The sequence below is a fragment of the Triticum aestivum genome, chromosome 3A (genome assembly GCF_018294505.1).
Source record: "Triticum aestivum cultivar Chinese Spring chromosome 3A, IWGSC CS RefSeq v2.1, whole genome shotgun sequence".
NCBI lineage: Eukaryota > Viridiplantae > Streptophyta > Magnoliopsida > Poales > Poaceae > Triticum > Triticum aestivum.
In genome coordinates, this window is record NC_057800.1 from 689,845,999 (window position 1) to 689,864,402 (window position 18,404).

The 18,404-nt window shown below is 43.6% G+C and overlaps 1 long non-coding RNA gene across 4 annotated transcripts; it reads right to left on the minus strand.

The window, feature by feature from the left end:
* Positions 1-8,811: 8,811 nt before the first annotated feature.
* Positions 8,812-12,506, minus strand: LOC123063254 (uncharacterized). Of its 4 annotated transcripts, none has more exons than XR_006430225.1 (5): positions 11,980-12,506; positions 11,697-11,886; positions 10,705-11,624; positions 9,726-9,847; positions 8,812-9,603 (listed from the first exon to the last, which is right to left on the minus strand). It is a non-coding gene; the product is annotated as an uncharacterized lncRNA (long non-coding RNA). The 4 variants fall into 4 exon arrangements; XR_006430224.1 differs by having other exon boundaries at positions 11,697-11,810; positions 11,917-12,506; XR_006430221.1 differs by having other exon boundaries at positions 10,705-11,886.
* Between the last annotated feature and the right edge of the window lie 5,898 nt (positions 12,507-18,404).

Sequence of the window (18,404 nt, forward strand, 5' to 3'; positions counted from 1 at the left end):
ACATAGTTGCATAATTATTCAACTACTCATTGATCTTCACTTATATCTTTCGGAGTAGTTTGTCATTTGCTCTAGTACTTCACTTATACCGCTTAGAGCATGGTGGTAGTTTTATTTTGAAGAAATAGATGAACTCTCATGCTTCACTTAGATTATTTTGAGAGTCTTAAATAGAATGGTAATTTTCTTAAAATCCTAATATGCTAGGTATTCAAGAATAATAAAATTCTCTTATGAGTGTGTTGAATACTAAGAGAAGTTTGATACTTGATGATTGTTTTGAGATATGGAGGTAATAATATCAAAGTCGTGCTAGTTGAGTAGTTGTGAAATTGAGAAATGCTTGTGTTGAAGTTTGGAAATCCCGTAGCATGCACGTATGGTAAATGTTATGTAACAAATTTGAAACATGAGGTGTTATTTGATTGTCCTCCTTATGACTGGCGGTCGGGGACGAGCGATGGTCTTTTCCTACCAATCTATCCCCCTAGGAGCATGCGCGTAGTACCAAGGTTTTTGATGACTTGTAGATTTTTGCAATAAGTATGTGAGTTCTTTATGACTAATGTTGAGTCCATGGATTATACGCACTCTGACCCTTCCATCCTTGCTAGCCTCTTCGGTACCGTGCATTGCCCTTTCTCACATTGAGAGTTGGCGCAAACTTCGTCGGTGCATCCAAACCCCGTGATATGATACGCTCTTTCACACATAAACCTCCTTATATCTTCCTCAAAACAGCCACCATACCTACCTATTATGGCATTTCCATAGCCATTCCGAGATATATTGCCATGCAACTTTCCACCATTTCGTTCATCATGACACATCATCATTGTCATATTGCCTAGCATGATCATGTAGTTGACATAGTATTTGTGGCAAAGCCACCATTCATAATTTTTCATACTTGTCACTCTTGATTCATTGCATATCCCGGTATGCCACCGGAGGCATTCATATAGAGTCATACTTTGTTCTAGTATCGAGTTGTAATCATTGAGTTGTAAATAAATAGAAGTGTGATGATCATCATTAATAGAGCATTGTCCCAAAATATAAAAAAAATGCCAAATAAAAAAGAAAGGCCAAAAAAAGGCCAAAAAAAGAAGGCCCAAAAAAAGGGGCAATGTTACTATTCCTTTTTTCCACACTTGTGCTTCAAAGTAGCACCATGATCTTTATGATAGAGAGTCTCTTGTTTTGTCACTTTCATATACTAGTGGGAATTTTCATTATAGAACTTGGCTTGTATATTCCAACAATGGGCCTCCTCAAGTGCCCTAGGTCTTCGTGAGCAAGCAAGTTGGATGCACACCCACTTAGTTTCTTTTGTTGAGCTTTCATATATTTATAGCTCTAGTGCATCCGTTGCATGGCAATCCCTACTCCTTGCATTAACATCAATCGATGGGCATCTCCATAGCCCATTGATTAGCCTCATTGATGTGAGACTTTCTCCTTTTTTGTCTTGTCCACATAACCTCCTCATTATTCTATTCCACCCATAGTGCTATATCCATGGCTCGCGCTCATGTATTGCGTGAAAGTTTATGAGTTTGAGATTACTAAAGTATGAAACAATTGCTTGGCTTGTCATCGGGGTTGTGCATGATGAGAGCATTCTTGTGTGACGAAAATGGAGCATGACTAAACTATATGATTTTGTAGGGATGAAATTTCTTTGGCCATGTTATTTTGAGAAGACATAATTGCTTATTTAAGTATGCTTGAAGTATTATTATTTTTATGTCAATATAAACTTTTATCTTGAATCTTATGGATCTGAATATTCATACCACAATTAAGAAGAATTACATTGAAATTATGCCAACTAGAATTCCACATCAAAAATTATCTTTTTTATCATTTACCTACTCGAGGACGAGCAGGAATTAAGCTTGGGGATGCTTGATATGTCTCCAACGTATCTATAATTTTTGATTGCTCCATGCTATATTATCTACTGTTTTGGGCAACATTGGGCTTTATTAGCCACTTTTATATTATTTTTGGGACTAACCTATTAACCGGAGGCCCAGCCCAGATCTGTTGTTTTATGCCTATTTCAGTGTTTTGAAGAAAAGGAATATCAAACGGAGTCGAAACGGAACGAAATCAACTAGAGAAGTTATTTTTGGAAGGAAACACACCTGATGGACTTGGACCCCACATCAAAAGATATGGGAGATGCCCACGAGGGTGGGGGTGCGCCCACCCACCCCCCCCCCCTAGGGCGCGCCCCCCGCCTCGTGGGGCCCCCGTGGCTCCCCTGACGTGCTTCTTCTGCCTATATAACTCCATATACCCTAAAACTTCCAGAACGGAGATTAGATTAGGAGTTCCGCCGCTGGAAGCCTCCGTGGCCACGAAAAACCAATCGGGACCCTATTCCAGCACCCTGCCGGAGGGGGATCCCTCACCGGTGGCCATCTTCATCATCTCGGCGCTCTCCATGACGAGGAGGGAGTAGTTCTCCCTCGGGGCTGAGGGTATGTACCAGTAGCTATGTGTTTGATTTCTCTCTCTCTCTCTCGTGTTCTTGAGACGATACGATCTTGATGTATCGCGAGCTTTGCTATTATAGTTGGATCCTATGTTTCTCCTCCCCCTCTTCTCTCTTGTAATGAATTGAGTTTCCCCTTTGAAGTAATCTTATCGGATTGAGTCTTTAAAGATTTGAGAACACTTGATGTATGTCTTGCGTGGGATACCCGTGGTGACAATGGGGTATTCTATTGATCCACTTGATGTATGTTTTGGTGATCAACTTGCGGGTTCCGCCCATGAACCTATGCATAGGGGTTGGCACACGTTTTCGTCGTGATTCTATGGTAGGAACTTTGGGGCACTCTTTGAGGTCCTTTGTGTTGGTTGAATAGATGAATCTGATATTGTGTGATGCATATCGTATAATCATACCCATGGATACTTGAGGTGACATTGGAGTATCTAGGTGACATTAGGGTTTTGATTGATTTGTGTCTTAAGGTGTTATTCTAGTACGAACTCTAGGGCTGTTTGTGACACTTATAGGAATAGCCCAACGGATTGATTTGAAAAGAATAACTTTGAGGTGGTTTCGTACCCTACCATAATCTCTTTGTTCGTTCTCCGCTATTAGTGACTTTGGAGTGACTCTTTGTTGCATGTTGAGGGATAGTTATGTGATCCAATTATGTTAGTATTGTTGAGGGAACTTACACTAGCGAAAGTATGAACCCTAGGCCTTGTTTCCACACATCGCAATACCGTTTACGCTCACTTTTACCGTGTACGCTCATTGCAATACCGGAACAGGCCCCAAGATGGGATCTCGTGGATATAGAAAGTTGCGGCGATGGAATTAGGTTTTTGGCTCCTGTTCTGATCGTTTGGGGGTATGTAGGTATATATAGGAGGAAGGAGTACATCGGTGGAGCTCCGAGGGGCCCACGAGTCAGGGGTGCGCCCTAGGGGGGCGCCCCCCACCCTCGTGACCGCCTCTTTTGTTCCTTGGAGCAGGGTCCAAGTCTCCTGGATCACGTTCGGTGAGAAAATCATGTTCCCGAAGGTTTTATTCCATTTGGACTCCGTTTGATATTCCGTTTCTTCGAAACACTGAAATAGGCAAAAAACAACAATTCTGGGCTTGGCCTCCGGTTAATAGATTAGTCCCAAAAATAATATAAAAGTGGAAAATAAAGCCCAATATAGTCCAAAACAGTAGATAATATAGCATGGAGCAATCAAAAATTGAAGCCAGATAGGGTGGATGGATCCACTGAAGGTTCCTTTGCAACAACCCATGTGGTTTTGGGGTACTGCTCAGGTTTCCAGTAAGAGCCATCAGCATTCATTTTCCTTTCGAACCCGACACCCTCTTTCCTAGGGTTTCGGTTCAGAATCTGCCTTTTGAGGACATCACATAGAGTTTGATGCCCTTTGAGACTTTTATACATCCCTGTTTCAAGCAATGTCTTACACCTAGCATTTTCATCAGCAATAGCAGTGGTATCCTCAGCAGAGGGGTTAGTTACCACATCAACAGTTGAAGATATTGCAACAGTAGCAGCAGTAGAACATCTAGCAACAGAAGTAGAGTTATCATGCTCAATGCATTTAAGACATGGTGGTTCAAATCCTTCTTGAGCGGGTCTGATCTGTTTGGCGCGAAGTGACTCGTTTTCCTTTTGAAGATCTTCATGAGCCGCTCTCAATTTCTCAAGTTCTTGCTTCCTTTGAAGATAATCATAGGAAAGCTTTTCATGAGTTGTTGAGAGCGTTTCATGACGACTTTCAAGCTCCTCATACTTAACATGAAGATTTTTTATGTCTTCGATTAAGGACTGAGATCGAGTCATTTCAGCGTCTAATAGGTCATCACTTTTGTCTAATAGTTTTTGAATATGTTCCATAGCTTTCTGTTGTTCAGTTGCAGTTTTAGCAAGTGTTTTGTAGCTGGGTTTGGAACCACAATCAGAGTCATCTTCACTTGATGTTTGATAGTGAGTGGTGCGTGAGTTTACCTTGGCACCGCGTGCCATGAAGCAGTAGGTGGGAGCGGAGTTGTCCTTGTCATTAGCATCGGCGTCGGTGATGAAGTCATTGTCTTCAATGTTGAAGATAGACATGGCAACGTAGGCTGTAGCCAGACTTGCAACGCCAAAATCGAACTCCTCCTCAGACTCCACCTCAGCCTCCTCAGAAGCAGACTCCTCCTCTGAATCCATTTCCTTTCACACAAATGCATGGGCCTTGCCAGATGAGCTCTTCTTGTGTGATGAAGACTTTGAGGAAGACTTGGAAGAAGACTTTGAGTATTTCTTCTTTTTCTTGTCGTCAGAATCATATTCCTTGCTCTTCTTCTTCTTGTTGTTCTCATTGTCCCACTGCGGACACTCAGCGATGTAGTGACCAGGTTTCTTGCACGTGTGGCATGTTCTCTTCTTGTAGTCATGAGCAAAAACTTCATCATTCCTTGAGCTGGATCGTGAGGACTTTCTGAAGCCTTTCTTCTTGGTGAATTTCTGGAACTTCTTCACAAGCATAGCAAGCTCCTTTCCAATGTCTTCAGGATCATCAGAACTACAGTCAGATTCTTCTTCAGATGAGGAAACAGTTTTTGCCTTCAAAGCACGAGTTCACCCATAGTTCGGACCATAGATGTCTCTTTTCTCAGAAAGCTGAAACTCAAGTGTGTTGGGCCTTTCAAGTATGTCAGGCGGATTGAGTGTCTTGAAGTGAGGGCGTTCTTGAATCATCAGGGCTAGGGTGTCAAATGAGCTATCAAGTGATCTCAGGAGTGTCTTGACGACTTCATGCTTGGTGATCTCAGTAGCGCCGAGAGCTTGAAGCTCATTTGTGATGTCAGTGAGTCGATCAAACGTGAGCTGAACATTCTCATTGTCGTTTCTCTTGAAGCGGTTGAAGAGGTTGCGAAGGACACTAATTCTTTGATCTCTCTGGGTTGAGACGCCTTCGTTGACCTTGGAGAGCCAGTCCCAGAGTAGTTTGGATGTTTCCAGAGCACTCACACGGCCATACTGTCCTTTGGTCAGATGACCACAGATGATATTCTTGGCAGTAGAATCCAGTTGAACGAACTCCTTGACATCAGCAGCGGTGACACCTTCACCATCCTTGGGGACGCCATTCTTGACGACATACTAGAGGTCGACATCAATGGCTTCCAGATGCATGCGCATCTTATTCTTCCAGTAGGGATATTCAGTTCCATCGAAGACTGGGCACGCAACGGAGACTTTGATTATCCCTGCAGTCGACATAGCTAAAACTCCAGGTGGTTAAACTGAATCACACAGAACAAGGGATTACCTTGCTCTGATAACAATTGAAAGAGCTAGTGATCGACTAGAGGGGGGTGAAAGTGCTAGTGACCGACTAGAGGGGGGTGAATAGGCGATTTTTATGAAAGTCTTCAAAACATGGAAGTTTTGAAGACAAACGATAGTAATAAACCTATTACCATGCAGCGGAAGGTAGACTACACTAAGCAAGCCATAGTCAAGTATTCAATGAAGTGAAAGCATAAAGACTAATAGCAGCTAGGCAGTATAGATCAGGTTGGAAGATAGTATGAAGCCAATCAGAACAAGCAGTCACACAGTGAAGACAAAGGATAATGCAAACATGCAATGACTTCACAAGAACCAACTGTAAATAAAGAGATGGGAAAGATAGAACCAGTGGCTCGTTGAAGACAAAGATTTGTTGGACCAGTTCCAGTTGCTGTGACAACTGTACGTCTGGTTAGGGAGGCTGAGATTCAACTCAGAAGACCGCGTCTTCACCTTATTCCCCTTGAGCTAAGGACACCCAGTCCTCGCCCAATCACACTGGTAAGTCTTCAAGGTAGACTTCCAAACCTTCACAGACTTCGTTCACCGGTGATCCACAATGACTCTTGTATGCTCAGAACACGACGCCTAACCGGCTGGAGGATTCACAGTCCACAAGTGTAATAAGTCTTCAGATCACACACACAGGAAGACTTCAGTGATGCCTAACACTCTTTGGCTCTGGGTGTTTAGGGCTTTGTCCTCGCAAGGAATTCTCTCTCAAAGGCTTCGAGGTGGGTTGCTCTCAAATGACAAAAGCCGTATACTAACTCTGAGTAGCCAACCGTTTATGGTTGTAGGGGTGGGCTATTTATAGCCACTAGGCAACCCGACCTGATTTGTCCGAAATGACCCTGGGTCACTAAGGAACTAACACGTGTTCCAATGGTCAGATTTCAAACACACACGGCAACTTTACTTGGGCTATAAGCAAAGCTGACTTATCCAGCTCTGGATAAGATTTTCTCTCATTGTCTGCGCTCGAAGACATAGGATTTTGGTTAAGCATCACTTCAGTCATTCTGACTGGTTCACTTGGACCCCACTTAACAGTGTGGTGGTTCCTATGACTCAACAAAGATGAAAAAGAACGACGAAACAACTAAGTATTCGCGCTCCATAGTCTTCTTGCGATGTCTTCTCTTGTCATAGTCTTCAATGTGAATGTCTTCACATACCACATTTGACTTCAATGTCTTCATACATTTTTAGGGGTCATCTCTGGTAGGAAAACGAATCAATGAGTGACTTCTACCTGTGTTATCCTGCAATTCTCACAAACACATTAGTCCCTCAACCAAGTTTGTCGTCAATACTGCAAAACCAACTAGGGGTGGCACTAGATGCACTTACAATCTCCCCCTTTTTGGTGATTGATGACAAACTGGTTGAAGTTTTCAACGGGGAATAAAATATGTGAAATTGTAAAGAATAGGGTATGTGTCTTCATAAGTGGCAGAGGCTCCCCCTGAAGATGTGCATATAAGTAATTTGCTCTTGGAATGCAAATGCACATGGCAGGTTGTACTTGTGGAGATCCTCTTCAACTTATGATGACAATTCATCATGCATGATTTGATGTAACGAAGATAATGACATGTATAATGAAAAATGGATGTCTGCAAAATGACCTAAGTGCGGAAGTTATCATCGCACATGCGGAATTTATCATCGTATCACAGAATAGCAAATAAGTAGCAGATGACCATCGAGTTTAAGTGTTACAACTCAAAGAACCAAACGTATCGAAAAGCGAGAGTTGTAAGCACTTGACAAACGTAGCAAAAGGTAAAGCAACCACCCATATGGACCCGCTTGAAGACTATCAACTCATATGCTTCTCCCCCTTTTTTCAGTGAGGACCAAAAAGGTTTGAAGACATAGAGCGCCTACTCGTTCCCATGAGGTTCAGGCGAGGCAGCAGGGTCATCGTTTAGGTCCGGTGGTGCAGAAGAACTTGGTGCAGTGTCAACACGCGCTGAAGTTGGAGGAGGTGAAGTTGCATCATCTTGGTCATCGATGACTCTAGCAGTCACTGTTGCAGCTGAGGACGAATAGTCAGAGTCTTCAAGTGAGGGAGTGCGACGCAAGTGAGGATTCCTTGGAGGAGTGGAGTCAAACTTGAATCTTTCTGTGAAGCCATCGTCCTGCAGATCAGCTTCAGCACTAAGCAATGTCAAACTCTTCCACGACCTGTGAAAGGTTTCATGAGTAACAAAGGCATTCTTGGTGGCAAGATTGTGAATGCGGTTGACATCCACCAAGAGGCTTTGCATCTGACGCTTGAGCCAGTTGTGATGCTTGTCCTGTTTCTGGTGTAGCGCGATGAGAAGCTCTCGGTCATTGAGAACCACTACAAAAAATATGTTAACTTGTGACCTTGACTATTGGTCACTGAAAGGTCATTGTTTTTCATTTGCGACCTTTTTGTGACCAAAAACAAAAGGTCAAAAGCTGGCGGTCGTAAACTGAAATTAACGACCTTCTCTGTAAGAAGGTCGTAGACATTTACGATCAAAATATGCCTACTGTTTTGTTTTGGTCACTAGCAGCCTCCCCAGGCCACGTAGGCCTCCGACGTGGCAATCTAACGTGGCAAAATTGCGACCTATTGAGAAGGTCATTGATAAGATTCAGCCCAGTCCGATTGGGTGTTTTACATGGGCCAAGCCCAACAATTCAGCCTTTTTATATTATTTTTCCGTCAATTTTTGATCAGATTCATGGGCCAAGCCCATTATTGCAGCCTTTTTATTTCCAGGGTCGTGATACTTTTTTGGACCATTTCTTTTTTTGTTCGCATCTATTTCTCAATTGGGCCTCGGCCTTTTTACAGTCCATTTCCTTAGTTTTTAGTTTTTTTCCTGTAAATATTATTTGGAAAATCGCCTTTTTATATGCCAAATACTATTAGGTCCCACTTGTCAGGTTCTAATTAAAGACATCCAATGTTTCAATTTCCACACAATTATTTCATTCAAAACAGCAAACAAATGAGAATTATCAAACCACATGCCAATTTTGGCTAATAGCACAATCTTTACATAATTCATTTCACCATTACATATGATACCATCACAACATATAAACCTACTACAAATACACTCCAGACTTCTTCACTTTCAGGCTGGAGCTCTTCACATGAGAGGAAACACCATTTCTGGATATGTCCGTACAGGCTGAACAAAGGCATCTAACAATTAACCAAAAGAGTTAGAAACAAAATAAAAACAAATATAGAAAGCTGCTAGGGACTAAATCATGAACCATCTCTACATGTAACATGTAACCGTAATAACCACAAGGACTAGCTGTTGCATGAATACCAAAACTTCCAGAAATGGTTGTTCAGAATACAAGAAGGCATAGTTGTTGCATGTCTACCAAAACTCCCAGAATGGTTCTAGATGTTGAACACAGAAAACGATTTAATCTTTGATGGTTCATTGAGCACGACACGAACGATTTAAGATAACAAGACATATGTTCTACACTAATTTTACACAAATCATTATCAATTACAATTTACAACAGACTTAAAACAAAACACCATAGCTTCTGCATCACATAGGGAATCAACACAATGGCATCATGGCCCATCGACCAAAGAACAAAAGAAAATAATGGAATAGACCGGAGACTTATCTAGTCAGAGAAGATAGCGTTGTTGTAGTTGCAGCACGGCTACCTCAAGACTGTGAATGTGGTGCCATGGTCGGGGTTGATGCGCTCGAGCAAGGTAAGCATCATGGCCTCGTCGGGTCTGTGAGAATAAGAAAAGTATTAGCTATATTGCCCAGTAGGACTAGCTAGCATCCAGAGCATGCATTGACTGGACACATATTCCCTTTAACAAAATGACAAGAGTATCATCAGGATCATTACCTTCCCTCTTGCTTAGGTAGCAATGTCCGTTCTTTCTGCTCCATGGCTGGCCTAAACAAAACCGCCTTGAAGAATAGAAAGAAGTCTCAGGTTTATCAACCACAGCAAAACAACAGTGTGACCTAAAGAAGAAGAATAGAAAGAGGTCTCAGGTTTATCAAGGATAGCAAAACAGCAGTGTGACCATCAGTCATAGAACTGAATATAAAACAAAAGAGGTCTCGGGTTTAGACTCTAAAGGAACAGCTAGTTATGCATGATGTCTCAGGTTTAAACAAAAGATCAAGACCACAATTTTAACAAGAGATATGTAGTCAGTCCAATTGAACAAGATCTGGACAGTAGCATTATGAGTATTTAAGTGGAGATGTAGCAGGCAATCAAATGAAGCAACTTAATTGTTTGCATGGCATTCGCCATAGTAGATAGTACTAACCCCAGTACACATGCATGCAGAAATGATTTGCTCAAACAATGGCTAACTGAATTCACAATGAAGGAAATTTGGACTCAAGCTTAGTCAGTCCAGCATAATCCATTTGCCCCAACACAAAAAAAACCCGAAATTGTTCATATGCCCCTTTTGGTTTGCAGAATGGTACTGTTCATCATTTGGGGATCATATGTACATCACTTCTGTCTTCTGTAGACTTGCAGTTGACATCTGCCATAAACATTTCTTAAGGATCCTTTACTTGTACAATTTGAAGAACTTTCTAATTTGAAATCCTCTTTTCTGAGATAAACCATGACTTATAGGATATACATATCCCATGAAAAAAAGAGGATATACATAGAACCTAACTGGAGCAGAATATTGATTCTGAAGATTTTGCAAGACCGTAAGGTTCTGACAGTCTACTACCATGCCCAATATGTACGACAGTGTCTCCAGTATTTGCCTTATCCACCTTATGCTAGACGGATTGTATGGTTGAAACAGAGACAGCTCAAAGAACAGTAATAATACACGGCCAACCTTGGCATCGCTGGGGGACTCGCTTCTCGTGCATTCCTCCTCCGAATTGTTGGGTTTAGAGCAGCAACTGATCCGTGTTCGCACTGAAACACACATAAGAAAACATTTTCAGCACATAATTCAGTAAAGATGTCTCTCCCAGAAAACCATATCCCCTACTCTCGAGCATCCAACAAACAAAGAATAATTCTACATATTTGAAGAACGAAAAATGGGATGGTGATAACATCGGAGCCTCCCAATTCTTATCCCGAAAAGGACCCAAGCTACGCTCTTAGCTGTAATAAAAATTGAAAAATATAACTGCTAGCCACAGAACTTGCTGAACTTTCTTTCAGCAACATCATTCTGACAATAAGCCACAAATCATAATCGGAGAAGGCTGTAAGAAATAGATATCTTATTCAGAGCCACACAAATTTGCATATGCTTGTTCAAACTTTGTTTTTGTTACCACACAGGTATCTTATACAGTACTGAACAACACAGGAGCATCATCCCTGTAACAACCACAGAATTCATCTGCTAGCTGCAGTAATAAGAACAATGCAATGTTGTGGATCTATCCTGGTGAGTGGTGACCCCTGCCATCCAGCCATGCTAAACAGTACAGACTTTAGCAATTCGAATATGTACTATATGTTACAAAGTTTTTTTTTCTGTACTAGGTCGAACACTGTAATTCACTGACATTTACTACTCACAAACAACTCCATCAGTAAAAATCATCAGGCCAAGAAAAGAAAAAAACAGAACAGAACATGCAACGGGGTGGGTGGGACTGTGGGAGGGAGGGAGGAGAACAGAACATACCACTCTGGCAACTTGCACGTCCCCAACGAATGCAGCGCGCATCCTCACCAAAAATTTCACGAACGCCATCTTCCATCGTCCCCAATGCTAATCAGTGGTCACTAATACTGCAAAGCCTAAACTGAATCCCCGAAGAACAAAATGGCAATGCGACGAAGGGAATCGGGACAAGGCGTGACCTGGTAAGGGATCAAGGAGGGCGCGGGCTCGCCGGACTCCCCGTACGCCATCTCCGGCCAGACCGCCTCCATGAGCCGCTCCCTCCGCAGCGGCCGCTCCACGTCATCCTCCCCCTGCGGATCATGCCACGGAACAACCGCCAGAGCCACCCCAGATCAGAGGCCCGCGCGTGCGCACGACGAAACGAATCTGCGAGCCGGGCCGGGCCGTGTTAGTTACCTGGGTGAAGAGGAGGGAGCCGAAGAAGCCGGCGAGGAAGAAGAGGGAGCAGGAGAGGAGCACCACGGGGAGCCGCAGCCGCGTCCGCATCAGCCCGCCGCCGCCCCCGCCACCGCTCCGGATGGCTCCGCCGCCCTTCATGGCTCGCTGATGTCGCTCCGACGCCTGGTGAAGCGTGTCTGCGTGTCAACGTGTTGGTTGGGTGGGGGGAAGCGGGAGAAGATGGGGAAGAGACAGTCGCGCAACGGCCAAGGGAAGCGACAGAAGATGGGGAAGGGCGAGAGGGTGGGGGCGGCAGCGGTGCGGGAGAAGGGTAGCGAGGTCGCCGGCGGGGAAGCCCGGCGCCGGTGCAGATGAGGGGCGGCGGCGGACACGGGATCGAGGAAGAGGGCAGAGGAAGTGGGTTGGGCTTGGGGGATTTTGTTTTTGCTCCTAATCTGCCAGCGTCCTGCGGGAGAGAGATGGGGACGAGGTGGGAGGGAAGCGGAGAGGAGGGGGAGAGGCCGCCGGCAGCAAGGTTTGGGAGGGAGACGAGGGGAGGGATGGTATCGGGGTGGGTGGCAGCGACGATGTGGGAGACGAGGGGAGCAAGATTTGGATCGAGCGAGGAGAGGGGGGTGCTAGGGTTTGGGTTGGGTTGAGAGGGGACAGAGACGTTGGATTCGTCGGATGTGGATGGTCCAGATCGGCTAAGGGGGGTGATTCGTGTGAAGAGCTCTGATTGGTTCAGAAAAATTATGATTTAGAATAGTTTCTAAGTACTAAAACTAGAAGGGTTTTGTGAAGCAGCTATCAAAAATATTTTGTAAAATGGCACAACTAAAATTTTCTATCAATTTAGACCATATTTTATGGATGATAGCCAGTTTGCATGCAATTTTTATCTTTGTAGCTATTTAAATCATTATTCGAGTGCCCAAAATGAGTTTTTTTGTGAAGGGCCTACCAAATGATTGTTGCAAAATTGTCCAAATCAATTTTCTAAAATACTAGGACATATTTAAACCACAATTTACCAAATTGTTTGGTGTCAGAAATTTTGATCCACCTATGGTGAAAAAGACAAATTTCCGCCGATTCAGTGGGAAGCGGGTCAAATTTGAACTGTAGCTACCTTGTAGTTTGCTCTTTATTTTTTCTAAAAATCATTTCTAGGTACATAAGTATCTATTTAATCAGGGAAACACCAGAAAATTTCAAGATTCAACCACTAGCTAGGAACGGACATTCCCGCCGTTTTGACCGCATTTTGAAACGGGCATAAAAAATTCAAAAAAAAACAAAAAATTAGAAAACCTTCGCATTGCATCATTATATGTGACCAAGTTACCAGGAAAAATTATAAACTTGTAATACGGCGATTATTTTAAAAAAGTGTTCTCAGAAACGAGCTATCAAGTGTGAAGATGAATGACTTTCAACCCAAATGTTCAATCTTATGGCCACATTTATGGCATAGTTTGTTTAAATGATCGCATATTGTGCACAAGGGTGCATATTGGAATGACAAACAATGTTGCTTAAGGAAGTTTTTATTTTCTTTGGATGAAAAATTCATTTTCCATTTTTCGAGTGCCCAAAAAGAGGTTTTTTTGTGAAGGACCTATCATATATTTGTTGCAAAAATGTACCAAGTTAATTTTCTAAAAATACTAGGACATATTTAATGCATAATTGACCAAATAGTTGGGTGTAAAAAATTTTGATCCACCTCTCGTGAAAAAAGACAAATTTCCGCCAATTTCGTTGGAAGCGGGTCAAATTTGAACTATAGCTACCTCGTAGTTTGCTTTTTATTTTTTCCAAAAATCATTTCTAGGTACATAAGTATCTATTTAATCAGAGAAACACCAAAAAAATTCCAAGATTTAACCACTAGCTAGGAACGGTCAAGCCCACCGTTTTGACCGCATTTTGAAACGGGCATAAAAAATTAAAAAATCAAATAATTGGAAAACCTTCGCATGGTGTCATTATATGTGACAAAGTTTCAAGGAAAAATAATAAACTTGTCATACGGAAATTATTTTTAAAAAAGTGTTCTCAGAAATGAACTATCATGCGTGAAGATTCATGGCTTTCAAGCCAAATGATCAATCTTATGGCCACATTCATGGCATAGTTTGTTCAAATGATATCATATTGTGCACAAGGGTGCATCTTGAAATTCCAAAAAATGTTGCCTAAGGGAGTTTTCATTTTCTTTTCATGGAAAATACATTTTCTATTTTCCGAGTGCCCGAAATGAGTTTTTTTATGAAGGACCTACCATATATTTATTGCAAAATTGGACCTAATCAATTTTATAAAATACTAGGCCATATTTAATGCACAATTGACAAAATGGTTGGGTGTCAAAAAATTTGATCCACCTTTGGTGAAAAAGACAAATTCCCGCCGATTTAGCTGGAAGCGGGTCAAATTTGAACTGCAGCTGCCTCATAGTTTGGTCTTTATTTTTTGCAAAAATCATTTGTAGGTAAATAAGTATCTATTTAAACAGAAATACATGGTTTGATGGCGAGACATCGAGGTTTGGACGGTGGCCTAGGGCCCCAATTCTAGAGCGCATAAGCTTGCATGCCCGCCGCGTGGTCACCGCGTGGTCGTGGCGTTGCCATGCGTTCTGGGCATCCTAGGCATGTCTAGTGGCTTGGGCACTCCCCAGATAGGTGCTAGGAAGAAAATTACAACATAAGATTCTCATGAGGAGACCGAACTATGCTCAAAGATGAATTAGCAGCCAAGTGTTTGATTAGCGGTATGAGAAATGCACATGGCCAATGGGCGTGAGTTTTGGCTGAGGATGATCATATACTAATAAGAATGTCTTCATAAATTTTTAGGGAAATCAAGAATATATAAATAACACTTCCTTCACAAAGTGCTGCTTTGAACAGAATAGGAAAATGAATATTGTTGAGTTATTTTTGAACTAGGCAAGGAAGGTTTCTGACATATTTGATGAAGATATGATCCAAACAATTTATGAGAATTTTTTGGGAATTTTTGGAATAACAGAAATATAGGTTGCTTCACAACCTAGGGCAAAAATTAACACATGGACATGACACATAGGCAAAACTGATGAGATGGCGCCTAGTCATCACAACCCACCACAATTTACAAGGCTATGACCATCTATATTGGTCGTTAACAATTAGAAATAAGGCAACGGACCAGCGCCATTTGCTTTATGACCATTTCGTGTAAGGAAATTACGACCTTTCTAGCCAAAATGGTCGCAATGTTTTAGGGTTTGGAGCCCCCCGAACAGCTTTTGACCAATTGGTCTCAAATGGTCATAGATCTATGACCAATTCTTCCAGGGTCACTAACAGAAGGTCACTAGTTGACATATTTCTTGTAACACGAGAAGGCCTCTGAGGCCTTTGCGCAATGGTGCTTCTAGTGGCGTCAGTTTGAGCATGAGGGACACGTGTGTTGCCAGCCAAAGGATAAACACGCGAGACTGCCTGAACTCCTTCAATGGGCTGGGTGAAGCTTTGGTGATCAACATTGTGAAGATAAATGGGATCCTTAGCAGGCTCTGGGTAAATAGCTTCAACAGACAGATCAACCTCTGGCAACAAGACAAGATGATTGCGTGCAGACGGCTGATAGTTGATGGTAGAGTGAAGCTTGATAAGGCGCATTACCCATGGAGCATAGAACTTCAGACCAAAAATGTCAGAGCCAGATCCAGCCAACTGTCTGATGAAGAAGTCTTGAGCATTGAAGCTGATGTCATTGAAGATGTAGAAAACCAAAGTCTTCGTTGCTCCTTCAAGCTTTACTGCAGATGAATGTCCTTTGATAGGCCATAGAGTTTTTCTGAGGATATGATAAATGGTGTGAGGCAGATACTCTAGGTCTTCAACAAAGAATTCAGATGGGTAATCAGCGTCGTGAGGCAAAGGCTTCATCATGCTTAGCATCTGACTCATGTTGGGTTCTGGCTTCTGAAAAATGCTCTCCAAAGCATTCTGGTGTTGTTGACAACCTGGCTCATAGTATTCACCAGGAGTGGGCAGGCCTGTGAGCTCAATGATATCAAGAGCTTTGGCTTCATGATGAACATTGCCTGTCATCCACTCAAGGACCCAAGTCTTTGGATCCCTGTTGTAGCCTCGAATGTGAAGAGTTGCATAGAACTGTAGCAGAAGCTCTTCATTCTAGTGTTTCTTATCTGTGACAAACTGCAAGAGTCCAGCGTCTCTGAAGCAATCCAACGCTTCTTCAAGGCAGGGCAGGCCAGCTATAGCTTCAGTGTCGAGACGCATATGTGGAAATATGCGCCCTTGATTGTATAAGACACGGGAATAGTAGCTGCGCTGCTGATAGCTCCAGAACCGATCTGATGAAATGCGAGGTTTGGTGTAAGGGTTCTTGGCGCTATTGAAGAAGGTGTTATGTGCCACGAAGCCATCCACATTGAAGACCCCAGGTGAAGTTGCAGCGCCTGGAAATTGTGGAAGTCTTGGCTTGGGCTTCTGGACGGGAAGTCTGTGCTCGACATGATAGTCAAATTGTGGACCCACAGCAGGTGGAGGAATCAGAATGGGTCATCGGACCATAACAGGATGACCACGATCAAATGCCAGCTCAATTGTATGAGGTCTTGGAGGGGGAACAGGAGCATTGGCATTGTTGTTAACATGGGCTTCAGGGGCCATATTGGCTTCGGGCGCTTGCACTTCAGGTGCTTTAGTATTGGCTTCGGGCGCTGCAGTGGCTTCAGGTGCTGGCACTTCTGGTACCGCATGAGCTTCAGGCACCACATTAGCTTCAGCCATGATAACGGCATTAGCTTCAGTGTTGATGTTGGTGGCTGCCTCGGGATTGTTAACCTCCACTTCAGGAGCTGGAGGGTCGGACACGTTCTCCTCGAGAACAACATCTTGGTGGGACGGGGGTGTAGCAACTCTATCTGCTTCAACTCTTGGTTCTTCTTCTTCATCGGCTGATGCAGCCAGAATATCTTCAGCCGTTTTGGCTTCAGACAGACACGTGCACAGTGGGAGGGACTTGAGGCCTTGGTCCTTTGCGAAGCCTGCGTAATGCGGGCGATGCTTGCGGAGATGGAGTTTGCTAGGCCTCAAAGTCATTGTCATCTTGCACGGGTGGGGTGTCTTGTCGTTGTGGGTGATCAGCCCATGATGCATCCTGAGCAGTTGGCGTCAGAGGACGACCAATGCTGATGAGTTTGCTGTGCATGAGCACAGGCGATGATACCAACTGGTGCTCGATCTGAGGAAGGACTTCATCATCTTCAACATTGTTGTGAGGACCAATGTCTTCAGCTACGGCGGGGTCAACAGCTGGATTGTCTTCAGCTTCAGGAGCCTCTGTGGAAGCAGGCTCATGAACTATCACTTGGCATTCTTGATGTTCAAACGCAGGACGAACGACTGAGATTGGCTCGACATCAAGGGGCTCTATGGGAGCAGCCCGGTCTCTCTTCTTGGTTTTTCGTTTTTTGGTTGGGGGAGCATCATCAGTGGTGGCCTTGGTCTTGCGCTTCCTGGCTTCGGCTTCAGCTGCCCTTGTTTTTTTCACTTCTGAAGCCACTGTGGGGACCATAGGCTTCGAGCCTGTCATACTGGCTAGGAAGACAATTGGATGTACTTCCTGCCTTGGTGCCTCGTGTTCTGCCACTGCTGGCTTCTTCTTCTTCTTGGCCGCCATTCGGGGGTCGATGCCTGGTCGCCCCAAAGCCTTGCGCTTTTCAGCTTCATTGTATCCCTGAACACATTTAGCAGCAAGATCCTTCATGCGCTCACGAGAACCTTTGGCTTCTTCGCATTTCGTTCGGAATGCTTCCTTGAGCTCATGCATCATGACCTGGAAGTTCTGAATGTCTTCAACATTGAGCTTGGCCATATGCTTCTTGAACTAAGCCTTTTCATAATCTATCTTATGCTTCAGCTCAACAATTTTTTGAGCTAGAGCCAGCTCAGTAGCAATGGCTCCATGGAAGGCGACGCTGAGGCCAATTGGAAGCTGAAGGTCATCAAAGCTAACATTTGGGCTGTCAAACCACTCATCAATGAACTTGTTTAAGATTTCAACATCAAAGAGAGGAAGGTCATTGAAGATTTCCGCCTCTTGCTTGCTCTTGATCAGCTGCTCAAGAGCGTCATCGCCAAGATCCTCGTCGCTAGACAGATCAATGGCGTCATTCTCGTTGCGCAGAACAGCAGCAAGGGTGAATGCTTGGCCGGTGGGTTGCATGGGCATCTTCACTTTTGAGGGCTTGGAGATGCGTGACAGATCTTCAGACTGCACACTGTGTTTAGGAGGTGCAGTGGCCAGAGGCTTCGCCCGTGAAACCTTTGGTGCAGGGGAAGGCTTCGAAGCTTTAGGTTTCTTCAACTTCTTTGGCTTTGGCAGTGCAGGCGCTTCGTCAGAATCAGCGTCGTCTGCAGGTTCATCGGTTGTCCCTTGAACCATAATATGAGTGATGAGACCTTCTAGGTTGTAGAAGG